An 18,717-nucleotide genomic window follows, 5' to 3' on the forward strand; every position below is an offset into this window, starting at 1 on the left:
GTACGTAGCAACCGGCCAATAAGCAGAATAAACAAGAGGGGCACACCTGATATAAAGTCGATTTTCTCCAGACGGGAATGCTCAAAAATGCTAAAAAGGCACCTGAAGTGGTCAGAAGGGGTTGAGGGTCATGAAACCGTGCCCAAAATTCACATTCCTAACTCTAGAGAATGGAGATTTTAGCATATAGTTGAAATTCTGATCTATGTCCATAGACTTCAATGGAACAGTTGCTGCCTCTGCTCTGCATAAAGGGGGATTTTGACCCCCCCTCTTGCGATTCGGGTTCCAGGAATTGGCTTCTCATGAAGTATCTTGCTCCGCCCCTTAATGATCTTTGTGTATACTCGCGCGTGGCGTTCGCGACACAGTTGCAGTTTTCTCCTGAACAGAGGTGTCGCAACTGAGGAGAGGCTGCCGACATTCCTATTTCTACGGAGTTAAGACAAGAAGAAGAACAAGGTAAACAATGGCACATGTGTTAGCTGCAGTGACGAGGAGGGTCGGTCTGCGGCATGGGCGTTACATATGTTGCAAGAAACTCCCCAATTAGGCGTTCCTGTCGTGAATAGTCAACCAATCAGAAGGAGCTTTGCACTGCATTCTGGGAAATGCTTAATTTCCGGAGTTTGACTTCCTTTTATCAGTTTGTAAAAGTCCCCTGAAGTCCTCGTCGAAGCCACGGAGAATTACGGAGAAGCTACGATAGCAGAGAAATTGCAGCTAAACCGATGAGACGTAAGTAACTTCTATATCTATAACTATGTCTTATACTACCATTTAAGCAATTCCAGCGTTATATTAGAATATGGGTAGCAAGGCGAAAGTAAGCAGAACGGAGGAATAGATTGTTTGCTTGTGATATGGTGCTTGTTTGTTTGTACGAAAATATGTAGGCCTACTTAAAATGATACGTGATAAAATTAGTCATCGTGTTTATGTGGTAACGTTAAAAGCATGCCAGCAACGCACATTGTTTTCAACTAAACCCACATAAAGTGAAGACGTAACGTAGGCCTAACTAAATTCTGTACTTTGGGGTTAACTGTAACTATTTTCTGCGGCTGTTGAGTGGTGAACAGGTGGCCTGTTGATTTGGTGCGTTTTAAACGGCCTCAAAAATGGTTACAGTTAACACCAAATTACCCTAAATTCTGATTAGAGTGACTGTAGTGGAGCTGAATCGAGCTGAATTTGTTTTGGCTATGCCGAAGATCCTTGCAATGATGTGATGCATTTGCTACATGTGATGCCATAATTAAAAACCAAAAGGTTCATTTGTTATGTTCCTATTGACATAAAGAATTATTGAGAGTTGTCATGTAAAACAAAGACATCTAGGAGTTCTACAACGTTTGACCAGTACAATTACTAATACTGTATTCATAGGTTTCATCAGGTCCCTTTACACAGGTGTATACAATCAAGCACCTTGATTATGAATGCAGACTGCATGGTGCTTGATTAATACACCTGTGCAAATGGACTTGAATTCATGGGTTTCATCAGGTCCCTTTGCACAGGTGTATTAATCAAGCACCATGCAGTCTGCATTGATAATCAAGGTGCTTGATTGTATACACCTGTGGAAAGGGACCTGATGAAATCCATGAATAGTCAGTTTGACTTTAGAGGCCTGTTAGTTGATCACTACTAGAATCTTAGCAGAAGTTGGATAATGTTCTCTAATAAGTTAATGTTCTCCATATGTCTTCCTATCACTGCAGTTACATTCTTCCATACTGTCTAGCGGTCAGAAGCCGCAATTACGAAGTTGTTTAGACCCAGGATGCACGCTGCTCCACTGCCCTTTCTGCCCAGAGTACAAGGGTGACTATGCCAGGGTGGAAACGCACATGCAGAGCCATTTGAAAACGGTGGTACATTATGGAGGTATGTATGAGATTGATAGTTAAGCCCTTAGCCCTGTATCATGGTCTTCTATGAAACTGTATGGATTGGTTCTGAAATTACAAAAGGTTCTGAAAGTAATGTTTTATAATGTAATTAGTAATGAAGTGAAGTTGCCATTCAATTGTTTCATGTAACGTTAGCAGGCTATTTGATGTTTATATCTATTTCTTATTTAATTATTCTTTTGTTGTTCAGAATATGTGATCTACAAATTATTCTTTTGTTGTTCAGAATATGTGATCTACAAATACAAATGTACACACAGGCCAAGATTTTGTTTTACTTTTATTTATTTTATCTTGCATGGCCTGCAGAAGTTTCTGTGTTTGTTCTACAACAAAGTATTGGCGAAATCTACAGCATTGCGCATTTGCACATTTGTTCTCTAACAAAAGTTGGGAAAATGCATGCTTGGTGCTTAAACTGTTATGAAACATGAAAAAAGTTGATCTCTTCTGGGTTTGTCCTATAATAAAGTTTAGGCTACTTTGCAAATAAATGGTTGTTGTGTCTTTATTGAACAATCCATATTGAGTATGAACTTGAGCTATGCTGTCTGATTACATAATGCTCCATATACCTTAAACACATTTGCTCAATGACCAGGATATTAATCAATATTTTTAATTTGTTGGGATACACAGCCTGGGAATAGTGAAAGACATTTGACTGTAGTCAGCCTATGGACTACTTCATCGGAGAGGGTGCTGCAGGGATGGAGGATCAATGGGGAGGGGGGAATGATGTGTTAGGTTTGTGTATTGTTGAGCTAAATCCTTGTAAATGCAAAGCAATATTATGAGACTGTAATGCTTTGCCAGCTGATTTGTGACTCACAAAGGAGTGAAGGGAAGACACTACTGCAGCATTTTTGTGTCCAATATTGTATTGTACAGTAGGCCTATCCTACAATCCACTGTCTGGTACAGAAACACCACACAGGCTGAGAGAAGGGCTCTACAACATGTTATAAAGTCTGCAGAGAGGATCATAAGAACAAAACTTCCCTCTATAGAAAACATGTATGCACAGCGCTGCCAGAAGAGAGCAGAGAGAATCATCAAAGACTCCTTTCACCCAGCTCACTCTCTGTTCAGACACAAACACTGCACATACAACTTGTGACAAACCTGTAAACATGTGGAATATGGGAAAGGTGCAATACTACAAAGGGGAATAAGGGCAATATGCAATATCTTATACTGTACTGTATATGGGACTACATGCAAGGCTAACAAGGGGACAATGTGCAATACTTTGTCAGTGTAATGTGGAGATTATGTGCAATACTAGGGACAATGTGCAATATCTTGTGCGATACTATTAATGGGACAATGTGCAATATGAATCAGGTGCAATATTGTTAGTGGGACAACTGTGCAGCAACAATGTGACTGAGTAATATTCTAACTGGAATGTGGGGATCATGTGCAATATCAATATTATTATGGGAAAATGTTTATATCTTGTGCAATATGGAAATCCGGTGCAATATCAATGGGACAACTGTGCAATATCTAAACTGCAATATGAGAAGTATGCACTTGTATCCACATGGGACAGGGTGCAATATCTTGGATGTGTGACACTTGCGCACGCACACACACACACACAGTCTCAGGGACGCAGGATTTGCACTGTAGGCTACTGTAGCACTTAAACTACTCTGCCTCTGTGGGACTGTAGGCTATTCTTAGACTGGGTACACAGTATAATTTGACGTCAATGTTTGCCTGATGTCTTGTATGAATCATGTTTTTGTCATGTATGCTCTTAAATATTTGTCATGTCTGCTTTTAAATATTTGACTTGAAGGGCCTGCACAAGAATTCCAATTTGTCTATGGTTTATGCACAAATGGCCAATAAAGAACTGACTTTTGACAATTCAGTAGCATGGTGCTTATGCAGTGGTAACTTTATGAATATCGTTTTTTTCGTATCCAAATAATTGCATTAACTGTAGGCGTTGATGTGTAATTATTATAGGAATACTGTCGTGATACTGCAGTACAATACATTTTTTTCGTAACGGATAATCTATTTAACAAGTAGGCCTACAACAATGCACTGCACAACCATTTTCAACTTCTTCTGCTGGATTGCGTTTAAACTTAGTTCTGCTTTACTAAGTTTGGTTCAATGCTAATGGAAAGCGGGCTGTGCCCTTACTTTGACATACATGTTAGACCGGATGTTAAAAAAGAAAAGGGGGTGTTTCCGACTTAGATAGAAACGCCTATTTATGTTTCCGCAGACCGACGATATTCGCAGTGACGGCATTGTCGTCAGTGACAACAACCTACACTCAGCTGCTCCTGAACTCCTTAGACGAGGAAGAAGCGATTCTTGTGAGCCTTGCAAAGAAACGACGAAAACGAAGATGGAATGTCCGTCCTTTGAACCGTGACAGATACACGAATGGTGAGTTCAATATACTCGTGAAACCAATGAGGATGATGGACGAAGAGAAGCACTTTGAGTACTTCAGGATGTCGACACAACGATTTGATGACCTACTTCGTCGAATCAAGCCTTTCATCCACCATAAAATAACTCATGCCAGCCCAGTAAGTTTACAAGAGAGACTTGCAGTTACTCTGCGAGTCCTGGCATCCGGTGCCAGTCAGAATACAGTTGCCATGAGTTACAAACTAGGGGCGAAAACCGTCTCCCGCATAGTTTCCGAGGTGTGTGCAGCAATTTGGCAGGGGTTGTATGGAGTTTTGTTTGTGCCAAAAAGTTCAAACAATACTTTTTCAAATTCAAACAAAAATCAATTAATCAAAATACCAAATACAAAATCTAAACAAAAAAAATAAAGTCGAAAAAAAAAATCTAAACTCGCAAACAAATTATTTGTGTAGTTGCAAAAAAAACTGTTTGAATAACTTGTCTTTTGGTTTACAATAACAACAGTCATTTGCAGCGACATCATTCGTTTGTTTGCTCCTGGCTTTTTCAGTTTCGATTCTGGCTCTCGCGTTTGCGCTGCCTGTTTCTTTGCTTGCGATTCTGGCACAAACTTCACATGTGGGTGGGTGTCTGTGGGGTGCATTCCTATTGGCTGATGCGTTTTGACTGACAGCTTTACTATGGATTCAAGCGCAAGAGCTATGGAGTTTCGTTTGTGCCAAAAAGTTCAAACAATACTTTTTCAAATTCAAACAAAAATCAATTAATCAAAATACCAAATACAAAATCTAAACAAAAAAAATAAAGTCGAAAAAAAAAATCTAAACTCGCAAACAAATTATTTGTGTAGTTGCAAAAAAAAACTGTTTGAATAACTTGTCTTTTGGTTTACAATAACAACAGTCATTTGCAGCGACATCATTCGTTTGTTTGCTCCTGGCTTTTTCAGTTTCGATTCTGGCTCTCGCGTTTGCTCTGCCTGTTTCTTTGCTTGCGATTCTGGCACAAACTTCACATGTGGGTGGGTGTCTGTGGGGTGCATTCCTATTGGCTGATGCGTTTTGACTGACAGCTTTACTATGGATTCAAGCGCAAGAGCTACCCACCTCCCCCCCAGGTAGTGGTGCAACGCTCTTTTTGGCCACTATGTACAGGTATATGCGATATGGCGCTATTGAGCACAGTATGTCAACCGCCATATGAAGAAGAAGAAGATATTGACCACAGTAAGTAGTTCCGTGGAGCTAGCTACACCAAAGCCATCGATGGGCTACACGCGTTATGGACTCAAAACAATGGGTTTTCCTCACTACTCATTAACCCAAGGTAAGAAGTGTAATCTAATTTGTTATGGGTCTAATTTTCACGTTTATGTGGGATGTTATGGCGTAGTTGTTACAATACTGACGCTGGTTTTAAGGTATCAGATGGCTATCTTAGCATCGTAGGTTTGTCCACATACAAACGAGGCTTTTGATGAAATGTCGCACTACAGTAGCCTAAATTATGAATTCATACCATGTATTTATTTGTTCAGAAGTATATTGTTAATGTCCTCGCGTTATATAAGCGTATGTGTCCGATTATGTCATGAAATATCGCTATGTTGTCAACGGTAGTCTAGCATAGTATGAGCGCGATGGTGCGATCTATCTGTGGTCAGTTCATCAATGGCCCTGGCGATCTCTGGAGGTCCACTCTTTGTGAACGTTTGGAGACCACAGACATAGTGTAACCTTAGTTAGAGTATTGGTTCATTTGCCTGAGAAAGACCCAAGGGTCGAAACGTTACTTTTTGTAAACATGGGAGCTCAAGCAGTGTTGCCAACGTTACCTTCTTCTGTTACATCTCCCCAGGAAATGTTATTAAGCACTAAGCATAATTAATGTTAAGGTTTTATTTTGGCAAAAATGAAACAAGGTTCCTCATTGTTATTAATTTATGTTTGGGACCTGTTATAGAAGCAATATATGCATTCATGTCTTTGAAATCTGTTTTAGTTCATTTTTTATTTGATATTTCTCTGCTGTCCCACTTTATCAAATGTCTGATAATGTGGGACAGCATGATTTGATAATCTGGGACAGTACTATAAATGAGAAAAATATCCATGAATTAAGTTGAAATTTTCATATTAAAGGTTGTTGAATGTAGACCACAGTTCAGCTAGTCTAACTATCACTATATTTTCACTGTTTTCTAACAAATTGTCTAATTATGTCCAGTTTAGCTAAATTGAGCTAAATTGAGCTAAATTTAGCGATCAAGCTAACTAGCGCATAGGCCATCATTTCACCAGTTAGGCTACATTTTCCCTACTTTAAACTACAGTACCCATTTAAAAGTTTACAAGGCCCTTTGCAGCTCTATCAGACCTACAGGTACACACACATACACACACACACACCCCACACACACTGTAGTACACACAAACACACACACAGGTGATTGTCCCAGATTATCAAACAAACTGTCCCAGATTGTCAAATTCTGACGTTATTTTGGGTTTTGGTGCAATGACCACTAATAAGTATATAACGTCAATTCTATACGTGGTATTCCATTTTTTTCTCCTGAGCTAGTTAGGACACATCTTAAGGATTATTTTGAGGTATGATTTGTTGATATCATGTTTTAAATAAATTCACAAAAATATAACAAAGTCAAAATTGCAAAAAGTGTCCCACATTACCCGAATCCACCCTAATTGATTTTTGTTTGAATTAGAAAAAGTATTGTTTGAACATTTTGGCACAAACGAAACTCCATAGGGTTGAAAGATGACTTTGTACCATTTCCGAAAGGGGCTGAATGGACAGAGATTTCTCGAGACTTTTGGAGAGTGTGGAATTTTCCGAATTGCTTAGGATGCATCGATGGCAAGCATGTCACAATCAGAGCCCCAGCGAACGCTGGAAGTGACTGGAAGGGAGCACATTCCATCGTGCTTATGGCCGCCTGTGACGCGAGATATCGTTTCTCCATGGTGGACGTTGGTGCTTTCGGCCGCGAGAGTGATGGAGGGATTTTCCAAAGCAGTGCGTTTGGAGCTGGTATTTTGCAGAAGACCCTTCAACTGCCACAGCCTGCGCACTTGCCAGGGACCAACACCAACCTGCCACATGTGTTCCTGGGAGATGCTGCCTTCCCTCTACATGTGAACTTGATGCGGCCATACCCAGGTGCCAATATCGATGATGCACGGAAAATCTACAATTACCGGCACTCAAGGGCCCGCAGGGTCATCGAGAACAGCTTTGGCATCTTGGCTGCACGCTGGAGGATTTTCCAGAGGCCCATGGAGTTCCCCCCCGACAAAGTTGTAGCCGTTGTGAAGGCATGTGTTGCTCTTCACAACATGCTTGCACACACAGATGCTGCGCAGACCCCAACCTGCAGATACATCCCACCAAGCTTCGTAGACACCACATCACCATCAGGTGAACTTCAGCAAGGTGAATGGAGGAGGGTTGTTGCTGGTGACAGTAACCTGAGAGCAGTAACCAGAATGTCTACTGCCCATGCATCCCGTGCTGCAAGTGCAGTGAGGGAGGACCTCAAGACATTCTTTCAGACAGAGCAAGGATTTGTTCCCTGGCAGGAAACAGTCATTCGGAGAGGTTGCCTGAACTGAGTGTTGTGATCTTGTGAGCTTCTGGAATAAAACTGAGTTCTACCTATACTGGTACCCTTGTGTCTGTCATTTCTTTCACATTATTAGACAACAACCTTAGTTTAGTTCTTGACTCTACATAGTAATTTGATTAAACACCACTGGCACACCTGGCTCACATGAACACCTGTTCCTGCTATCAAAATTCCAGAGTGTATTACATCAGAGTTATCATATGAATAGTGGCTGTCTATTATTATAGCTATCAACATTACAGAGTGTATGGCAGCAGTTATCATATGAATAGTGTCCTTCCCCTGGCTGTCTATTATTTTACACTGGTACACCTGCCTCACATTAACACCTGTTCCTGGTCAGCTATCAACATTACAGAGTGTATGGCAGCAGTTATCATATGAATAGTGTCCTTCCCCTGGCTGTCTATTATTTTACACTGGTACACCTGCCTCACATAACACCTGTTCCTGGTCAGCTATCAACATTACAGAGTGTATGGCAGCAGTTATCATATGAATAGTGTCCTTCCCCTGGCTGTCTATTATTATACACTGGTACACCTGCCTCACATTAACACCTGTTCCTGGTCAGCTATCAACATTACAGAGTGTATGGCAGCAGTTATCATATGAATAGTGTCCTTCCCCTGGCTGTCTATTATTTTACACTGGTACACCTGCCTCACATTAACACCTGTTCCTGGTCAGCTATCAACATTACAGAGTGTATGGCAGCAGTTATCATATGAATAGTGTCCTTCCCCTGGCTGTCTATTATGATACTATTATTATCGAGCGTAATAGCGTAATAATAATCACTTTTTTTATAGCTTAATGCCCTTCTGAGCATTATGTCAGATAAGGTGTGTCGGTGTGTATGGTGTGAGTGCACGTGTAGAAAAATGCATCGCAGAGAACACAGAATCAATTTGCGAATGGTGAGCTAAAGGGGCCGGGGATTTTATATTGTGATTAGGACGCTCACTAGAATTACCACACATATGGGGGATGACAGGGGAAATGTATAAACTTTCTTTTTCTTATTTTACATTTTACCTTTATTGTATTTATTTACAGAATTATATATTCCGACTGGTCAATATACACTATATGTCATGTTAAAAGCAATACTGTATATATACTGTACATGCTGAACTGTTTTGAACAATTTTGCAATTTCAACTAAATTAGAGATCTCTGCCCAGGTCCCCCTGGTGGGTGTGGTTTGCTCAGGGGGAGGGACCAGAGCAATGACTGGCACCTTTGGGAGTCTGAAGGGTCTCCAGACTCTGGGGATCTTGGATGCTGTCAGCTACATCACCGGGGTCTCTGGGTCCACATGGTGAGTCTCCTCATGAAACATTAGAATATTGGTCCGGTGAAAACCCTGAGGTAAAGTCTCTCAATGACGTTAAATTGACTGACTCACCAAACAGTTGTCAAAGTCAGTGTTTGTCATTTCCTAGTAGCAGCTTTAAGATACAGTAAGTAAGTAATCTACATAAATAATAATAATAATAATAAAAAAGAATTGTTACAGTAGCCTCCAGAATTAATTGCAGCTTTGGTAAAGTTGACTAAAAAGTAATCTTTTGGTGATTTATTGTAATCAATGCAAACAATGAGGAAAATTCCAGCCTTGTAGAGAAGCAAATATATCCTGAAGAAAAGGGAAATCTCAAGAAGAAATATATATTTTTAACAAAAACACGTTGCCCACGATTATTGGCACCCCTGATTGTAATACCGTCTTAAGCCTCCCTTTGACAGTAAAACAGCTTGTAATATTCTCCTATAACACCCCATAACGTTGGAGAATACATATTATAACATTTTATGCAATATCACATGCGATTTTGACATCTCATAGGACCATGTCCACTCTGTACGAGAATTCTGATTGGTCGAAAGAGGACATCAGTGTGGTCACTGAGCCAATGAAAACTGAGATGATTAAGAGGTACCAGGATGTACTGTCCACTGAGAAGGTTGGTTACTACAGAAAGGAGATGAAGCAGAAGGAAAAGGTGGGACATCTGGTGTCCTACGTTGACATGTGGGGTCTGGCTATCGAGCACCTAATCTATGGGAAGGTACTGCAGAGTGTACACAAGAGGACAAACACTAAGATACAACACACACACACACACACACACACACACACACACACACACACACACACACACACACACACACACAAATACACATCTATGTTTTGAATGTACTTTGTAAACAGGGAACAGAGTAATACATGTAAATGATGAAATGCAAGAGCCAAGCTAGAGCCAAGTGTCTTCTCTTTCCAAGTGCAGAAATGGGAGACTACCCTCTCTGATCAGAAGAAGACAGTATCAGTGGGGCAGAATCCTCTGCCCATCTACATAGCTGTGAACATGAAGAATTGCAAGACAGGCAATATCACAGAGCAAGGTAGGGTTTTACTTTCTTCCCCTTTATTTTGTGTGAATAGAATGTACTGTATTTTCCGCACACTGGATTATAAGGCGCACTGTCAATGCATGGTCTACTTTCAAGCTTCTTTTCATATATAAAGCGCGCCGGACTATAAGGCGCATTAAGCGAAACAAAGCAGTCAAACTATTCAGTCAATCAAACGTTATCAAAGTGTTCACAATAACTCTACAGCTACTGTATATCGGGGAGTAAATCAGTCTTGTCGCCCTGACACACTACAAGCAGGCATTCCGAAATATAATAGTCTTAATGCCTGTATTACCGGCCTCAGACCTAGGGGAATCTGGGCAGGTATAAGCCCACAGGCTGGATAGCACTGTGGGTTAGAAAGAAATGTGGAGAACAAAGTTACTCTTTCTCAAGCGCTGGACGTTTATTTCTGTTTGAATGTAATTCAATAATAGTGCCCCAAAAAGGCTTAGCAAACTGGACTGGATAATCACACATACAATAAAACACATAAAATACACAACTCATTAATAATACTGTACTTATTGAATCATATATCACATATACCTCAACAAATTACAATACAGATCATATTATATCTTAAAACACTTCACATTCAATTAGGCAGACATAGGCTATATGGCTATCTGATTATTTCTTTAAAGTGAATTATACAACGGATCAGAAGCTACCTTGGACTACTTATACAGTATGAAATACATTACAATACAAACACACTTTTCATAGATCAAATACCAAGAATACTATATAGGATTTAAACTGTTCATGTGACTGTTAATCAATCACCATCAACGCATCAGTCTGCCGTTTGCGTGTGTCAACAGGCACGCGCACATTCACTAACGGCGGCATAGCCTCCATAGAACATTGACAGGCTCTGGCTAATGAATTGGATACTGAACAGAGCACCGGCAATATAAACAAAATGATACCGAGTACCGGGACACTTAAGAAACATTACAGATTACACATACTGATTTCAATAGGCACAACACTGTTTACGGTCCGTACATACAGGCAAAAGAACAGAACCTTCACTGACGGTTACAGGCTAACTTCAACTAGCTTCTGCTAGCTCGCTAGTTGACGCTGATCGTAAATATATATAAACACATCAGAATTAGCTTTCTTCACAGGACATGACAACATACATCACATAGGCAACCGTATTGGATATATTGATAGATATTAACAGGGATTGGAAAGGTTTAAAACATACCTGTGGGTTAGAAAGAAATGTGGAGAACAAAGTTACTCTTTCTCAAGCGCTGGACGTTTATTTCTGAGCGCTCGAGCTACCGTCTCCAAGGTAACCCACTACGGTGAAACAGTGCAACAGCGCCATCTAGCGGCATGAAGTGGAATAAATGGAACACTTAAATGTAATAGAATAAAACAAATAGGAGGGGGTAACTGTGATAATAAATATAATCGGACATTTTCTCAACCCATTACACTCTCCCCTACTTTAAAAGATGTCTTCTGACATCCAGAACAGGGCTCGACATTAACGGTAGCCCAGTAGCCCCGGGCAACCAAATTATGACAAGTGGCAACCAATTCCTGACTCCTGGTTGCCCCTGTGGCAACCAGATTTCCCCATTGTCCCTATAGTTTGATTATTATTGTCATTTTTTGGTATAATTATCATTACGTACACATACAGTATTTCAGCATTTCACAAATGTGGTGGGCAACGTAAACTTAATTTTCTGACTCGGGATGGCCTGGCAAATAACGCAGCTAATAGTAGCCTAAACAAATTAAACTTTTTTCAAGTAGGCATAAAGAGTAGTGTTGCGCGGTTCACCGGTACTACAAACTAAAAATGTCACAATGCCTAATGCTAGCCTACTACGATACTTTTAAGAATGACCGTATTCTTCTGAAGTAGCCTGACATGCGTGTGCGCAAGGCACCCTGTCCCCTAGAAGCCTGTAGCTGTGCGTCTTTCCCCCCTCACACACACGTACGCGCAGCTGTGCCATAAACAGCGAAACATGGCTGCTAGTTTAAGTGATGCTATTGTAACACATAATAATAGGCTAATCGAGTTGATGCTCTCTTGCGTCACTCAAATTTGTGTTGCTAGCCTGTCTATGGGATTTAGGCAATTTGGGTTTAACGTCGTTTAGAAGGCTACGCAACCTTGGCAAACTTTTACATCTGACGAGAGTTCCTGCCATGCCGCTAGCTCAAATCATGTAGGCTACTGTAGGCCTATATCATTCGTGTAGTGGTCACTAAAATCATTAAGGAACATTAGAAGACACTTATCTCTTCTATGATCCCAAAAACATTGTCTTCAACTTGTTATATTTTCGAACATTTATTTCATTCAATGATGATATAGAAAACGATGCATTGCACCTCTGATTGCATCCGTATGATGCACAACCATCATCATTCACTAGTGTAGACTGTGTAGGCTAATTAGGCGACTCAAACCACGTATTTCTTAAAGTGACAGGCACTAAATTGCACCTACTGTACACACAACCAATGTGCACTCAATTAGCCCTTCACCACATTAAACACACTGTAGATACTGACAGTATCCAAGACATTAAAGATATGCCTTATTTTAGCGCACAGAGAGAACTGAAAATACTGGCGTTTAATAATGGGGCAACCATTTTTTTGTATTTGGCAACCAAAACCTTATGCCTGGTTGCCCAGTTGGCAACCACTTTTAAAAGCTAATGTTGAGCACTGATCCAGAACTAGACTACTAGCTACAGTGGTACTCACAGTTAAGGTAAGTACGGTCAGGTAGGTAAGGTCCTCAGGAGTCACCTGTCTGAACAGGAGGTAAGCGTGCAGTATGTCAGTCACAGGTAAGTAGTATGAAGGTAAGGTTGTATGTCAATGTCAATGTCAAGGGCTTTCAGGTCCTGGTCAATGTCAGTTCTACCGTACGTCCATACAGCTGGGGGAGGATAGTAGCACATCTCATGAGACACAGGGTAGGCAGGCAAGGACGAAGGGGTACAGTACACAGCATTAGTTCCAATTCTCCAAGGCTGGTAGGAAGGTTCTCCTGACTGGTCATACATGAAGATGCTTCTGGGTTTGACTGGTCGGGTGGACCTCCTAAGTTGCTGATCTACCTCTCTGACTGGTTGAGGAACAGGCACAACATCTAGCTCAGGATCCTGTGGACTTCCACTCTCCTCAGAATCATCCCTTTGTTGTTCTGGTCCTTCCACAGTTGGGGCACTCGTTGATGCAGGAATTGGCTCTGCTGTCACCGAAGAGTCAGATGATCCTGGCCGCCACACATCCTCAGACTCAGGTGCTCGGCTCGAAGGTTTGTATTCTGGAGCCACAGCCCGCAGCTCACTGTGTAGCTCTGACTGAGGTAGGTGGTGTCTGACTGTCCTCCTCTCATATACAGGCAAGGGTCTGAGGTTGTAGGAGCACTCCCCCTCATCATCTGAGGTGTCGCCATCCAACTTCGTTTCTTCTCTGGGTGGCAAATGGCGTCTCTGTCTTTGGGGCTTCAACCCCACACCGGTGTCACATTCCTCCTGTCTGACTGGCAAGTCACTGACAGGCAAAAGGAGATTGCGGTGGAGCACCCGGAGGGTCTTGTCACCTGTTTCAGCTTGGATTCGATATACAGGTCCATCTCCCAGCCTCTCAATGACACGGTGAATCTTTTGTTCCCAATAAGATCGAAGTTTGCCTGGGCCACCTCTCTCAGACAGGTTCTTGACAAGCACGCGATCACCAGGTTGCATCAAGGCTCCTCTGGCACCTTGGTCGTAGTGCCTTTTCCCTTTCTCTGAAGACTTCTTGCTGTTCTCAGAGGCAATACGGTATGCATCCTGCATCCGGGAAGCCCAGGTCTGTGCATATTCCTGCCGTGTCTGTGCCAGCCGATCTGGGTCGAGATTGAATATCAGGTCAATGGGCAGCTGTGGATGTCTTCCAAAGAGGAGGAAGAAAGGTGAGTAGCCTGTAGACTCATGCTTCGTGCAGTTGTAGGCATGGACTATGCTAGGGAGATGGTCTTTCCACTCTGCCTTCTTTTCCTCATGGAGCGTCCTGAGCATCTGGAGAAGTGTTCTGTTCAGGCGTTCAACAGGGTTCCCCTGCGGATGGTAAGGAGGAGTTCGGGAGTGAGAGATGCCTGCCAGCTGCTGAAGTCTTTGAAACAGGGTGTTCTCGAATTCCCGGCCCTGGTCATGGTGGAGCTTTTGAGGGTACCCGAAGCGTGGAATGAAGTCATAGAAGATCTTTTCGGCCGCTGTTTTACCAGACTTGTTTCGGGTTGGGTAGGCCTGAGCAAAACGAGTAAAGTGGTCTACTATCACAAGAATGTACTCGTAGCCTCCTTTACTGCGCTCAAGGTGAAGGTAATCAACAGAGAGCAGCTCAAAAGGTGCACTAGTTGTGATTGAGCCCATTGGTGCTTTCTGATGTACGGTAGGTCGCTTCTGCTTGATGCATGAACACTGGCGGATGACGTGGTCCTCGATTTCGCGCTGCATAAAAGGCCAGTAGAACCGTTGCCTTGCAAGGTGGATGACTTTATCAGCGCCAATGTGTCCCATGTCATCGTGCAGGTGTTTAAGCACAGTTGACTTTAGTGCTTTGGGAAGGACCAGTTGTTGATTTTCTCCTGCATACCTGTACAGAATTCCATCATCCAGTTTGAGCCTGTTCCACTCATGTATCAGCCGTCGTGTTCCTGGTTGTATTGGACTCTGGACTTTGTCTCTCGGATTCCATCCGCTCCCTATCAACTGGATCACCTCGGAAATGGACTCATCTCCTCTCTGGGCAGCTCTGATGTCTTCTGGGGTAAACATGGGTGTACACACAGGAGGAGGGTCGTCATCACAAGCGGAGATCTGAAGGGCGGCAGCCCAGGACACATCTTCATCTCTCTGAGCTTTATTCCCCTGCCAGATGGCGGATACAACCTCGGGTGGCATGGTCTCAGTATACTCCCTCAGGTGGTCTTGGAGCTTCACTGGAAACCTGGACAGGGTATCCGCATCAACATTCACCTTGCCTGGCCTGTACTTGATGTTGAAGTGGAAGTCGGCCAATTCACCAACCCAGCGATGTCCAACAGCATTCAACTTGGCCGTGCTCAGGACGTAGGTGAGGGGATTGTTATCTGTATACACAGTGAATGTTGTTGCATAATACAGGTAATCACGGAATTTATCGCATATGGCCCACTTCAGAGCGAGAAACTCAAGCTTACTGGAATGGAGGTGGTAATTCTTTTCAGCAGGCGTGAGTGACCTGGACCCATATGCAATAACCCGGAGTCTGCTGTTCTGTTCCTGGTAGAGCACAGCCCCCAAACCTTCATTGGATGCATCAGTGTGCAGGATGAATGGCAAATCGAAGTCGGGGTAAGCCAAGATGGGAGGTTTGATCAACATGTCCACAAGGCGGGACACAACTGCACTGTGTTCGGGGGTCCAATGAACTGGTGTCCTGGATGGTAATTGACCACTGCTCTTGCCGTTTTGGGTGGACTTGGCTGCGACAGGGCTCTTGTTGGATGGAGCAGGATGTTCTTGAAGCTTAAACAGTGGCCGGGCTATGACTTAGCAACAGCACCCAGGCGTTTTAACCTCCCCTCTTCCTCAGTCATGGACTTGGTCATCTGTACTAACAGAAAGTCATCGCTAACCTGCATGTCAGAAAGAAAAGATTTGATGTCATGTCTAACATAAATGTTTCTCTCATTTAGACCTTGGTAGAGTGAGTGTAAAAAAGTACCCTGTACAAGCCTTTTGTCATAACTAAACTCTACACCAGGTTGCTGTCCCGGACGAGCCCCCAATTATTACCGGCCTCAGACCTAGGGGAATCTGGGCAGGTATAAGCCCACAGGCTGGATAGCACTGTGGGTTAGAAAGAAATGTGGAGAACAAAGTTACTCTTTCTCAAGCGCTGGACGTTTATTTCTGTTTGAATGTAATTCAATAATAGTGCCCCAAAAAGGCTTAGCAAACTGGACTGGATAATCACACATACAATAAAACACATAAAATACACAACTCATTAATAATACTGTACTTATTGAATCATATATCACATATACCTCAACAAATTACAATACAGATCATATTATATCTTAAAACACTTCACATTCAATTAGGCAGACATAGGCTATATGGCTATCTGATTATTTCTTTAAAGTGAATTATACAACGGATCAGAAGCTACCTTGGACTACTTATACAGTATGAAATACATTACAATACAAACACACTTTTCATAGATCAAATACCAAGAATACTATATAGGATTTAAACTGTTCATGTGACTGTTAATCAATCACCATCAACGCATCAGTCTGCCGTTTGCGTGTGTCAACAGGCACGCGCACATTCACTAACGGCGGCATAGCCTCCATAGAACATTGACAGGCTCTGGCTAATGAATTGGATACTGAACAGAGCACCGGCAATATAAACAAAATGATACCGAGTACCGGGACACTTAAGAAACATTACAGATTACACATACTGATTTCAATAGGCACAACACTGTTTACGGTCCGTACATACAGGCAAAAGAACAGAACCTTCACTGACGGTTACAGGCTAACTTCAACTAGCTTCTGCTAGCTCGCTAGTTAACGCTGATCGTAAATATATATAAACACATCAGAATTAGCTTTCTTCACAGGACATGACAACATACATCACATAGGCAACCGTATTGGATATATTGATAGATATTAACAGGGATTGGAAAGGTTTAAAACATACCTGTGGGTTAGAAAGAAATGTGGAGAACAAAGTTACTCTTTCTCAAGCGCTGGACGTTTATTTCTGAGCGCTCGAGCTACCGTCTCCAAGGTAACCCACTACGGTGAAACAGTGCAACAGCGCCATCTAGCGGCATGAAGTGGAATAAATGGAACACTTAAATGTAATAGAATAAAACAAATAGGAGGGGGTAACTGTGATAATAAATATAATCGGACATTTTCTCAACCCATTACACCTGCGGCACAAAATCAATTCGAGGTCAGTAAGCACAACCCGAATGAATCTATATACAGTATAAGGCGCTCCGGATTATACTGTAAGGTGCACTGTAGTTTTTTTGAGAAAATGCCTTACGATACACTTGGCTCATGAAAGATTATTCGACTTTGCATTTAGATCGTTATGATCGGGCCCCATATGTGCTGTTAAGGGTGCTGTGTAAACGGATAAAAACTCAACTAAATGGAGTTGATTTTTCGCCATTGTGTTTTTGTATTGCAGAATGGTGTGAATTCAGCCCCTTTCAGGTGGGTATGTCAAAGTATGGTGCATTTGTGCCTACTAAGCGATTTGGCAGTGAGTACTTCCTGGGTCGCCAGCTCAACACCCTTCCAGAAATTCGTCTGCCTTTCCTGATAGGTATGAAATGAATGAAGCATGAATGAATAAAGCAAAAGAAGAGTGATGCATGTGTGTGTGTGTGTGTATGAGAAAGAGAGAGAGAAGGTGGTTTTTCAATGTTTATATTCAGATACCCTCACATTGTGTTATGTGTGTATTTTTGTATGTGTGTGTGTGTGTGTGTGTGTGTGTGTGTATTCTGTAGGAATCTGGAGCAGTGCTTTCTCCGTCAATCTTACTGATGTGTGGCAATATGTGACAGGCTCCAAGCCAACCTGGATTACTTCTGAAGTTACCACCACAGGTAGGATACGGGTGCCTTGCTTACATATTTCCGACTCCGGCATGATTCCGCACTTCAGGACCCTGGCCAGAGACTTCGCCAAACATTCTCTCCTATTATGCTATTTGTCTTTATGTAAATTCCTGAACTGTGTATTGCACATAGCCCTGCCATGGCGACATGTGAACTACACGTCAGTTGGAATGATTCTTCAGATTAGTTGCTCTTGTCATGTATTGACAAATTAAATCAATTATCTTCAGGTTGACTGGTCCATCTGTGTGTATTTGTATATGCATGTGTTTTAAAAGAGGACAGAAAGATTGAGAAGTTGTTTGTTAAACTGGTTTGAGTGGAAGACAGTCGCTGGTAAGGAGACAGATGGTGCCTGGATTTCTGAGATTTGTTCTCAACAGAGACAGAGAAGCCATCCACCCAGGACTCCACCTTTATCCAACCAGCCTCCTATGTGGCCTCCAAAATCACCAAATTCTTGACAGAGCGACCAGTCTCCTGCAAGATGTATAACTTCATGCGAGGCCTCAATCTACATTGGGACTACAACAATCAGAGTGGTTTCACTGTAGAAAAGGGTGATTATATCACTTCTTATCAAACAGCATGGATATCATATCCTATATGTTACGTGTTAGGCTATAT

General features: G+C 42.1%; 1 long non-coding RNA gene across 1 annotated transcript; it reads left to right on the forward strand.

Annotated features, from left to right (window-relative positions):
* The first annotated feature begins 552 nt into the window (after nucleotides 1-552).
* LOC134063676 (uncharacterized) lies at nucleotides 553-2,413 on the forward strand. Its single transcript, XR_009936191.1, has 2 exons — nucleotides 553-738; nucleotides 1,728-2,413. It is a non-coding gene; the product is annotated as an uncharacterized LOC134063676 (long non-coding RNA).
* Nucleotides 2,414-18,717: the final 16,304 nt, after the last annotated feature.

Source organism: Sardina pilchardus, chromosome 18 (assembly GCF_963854185.1).
Source record: "Sardina pilchardus chromosome 18, fSarPil1.1, whole genome shotgun sequence".
NCBI lineage: Eukaryota > Metazoa > Chordata > Actinopteri > Clupeiformes > Clupeidae > Sardina > Sardina pilchardus.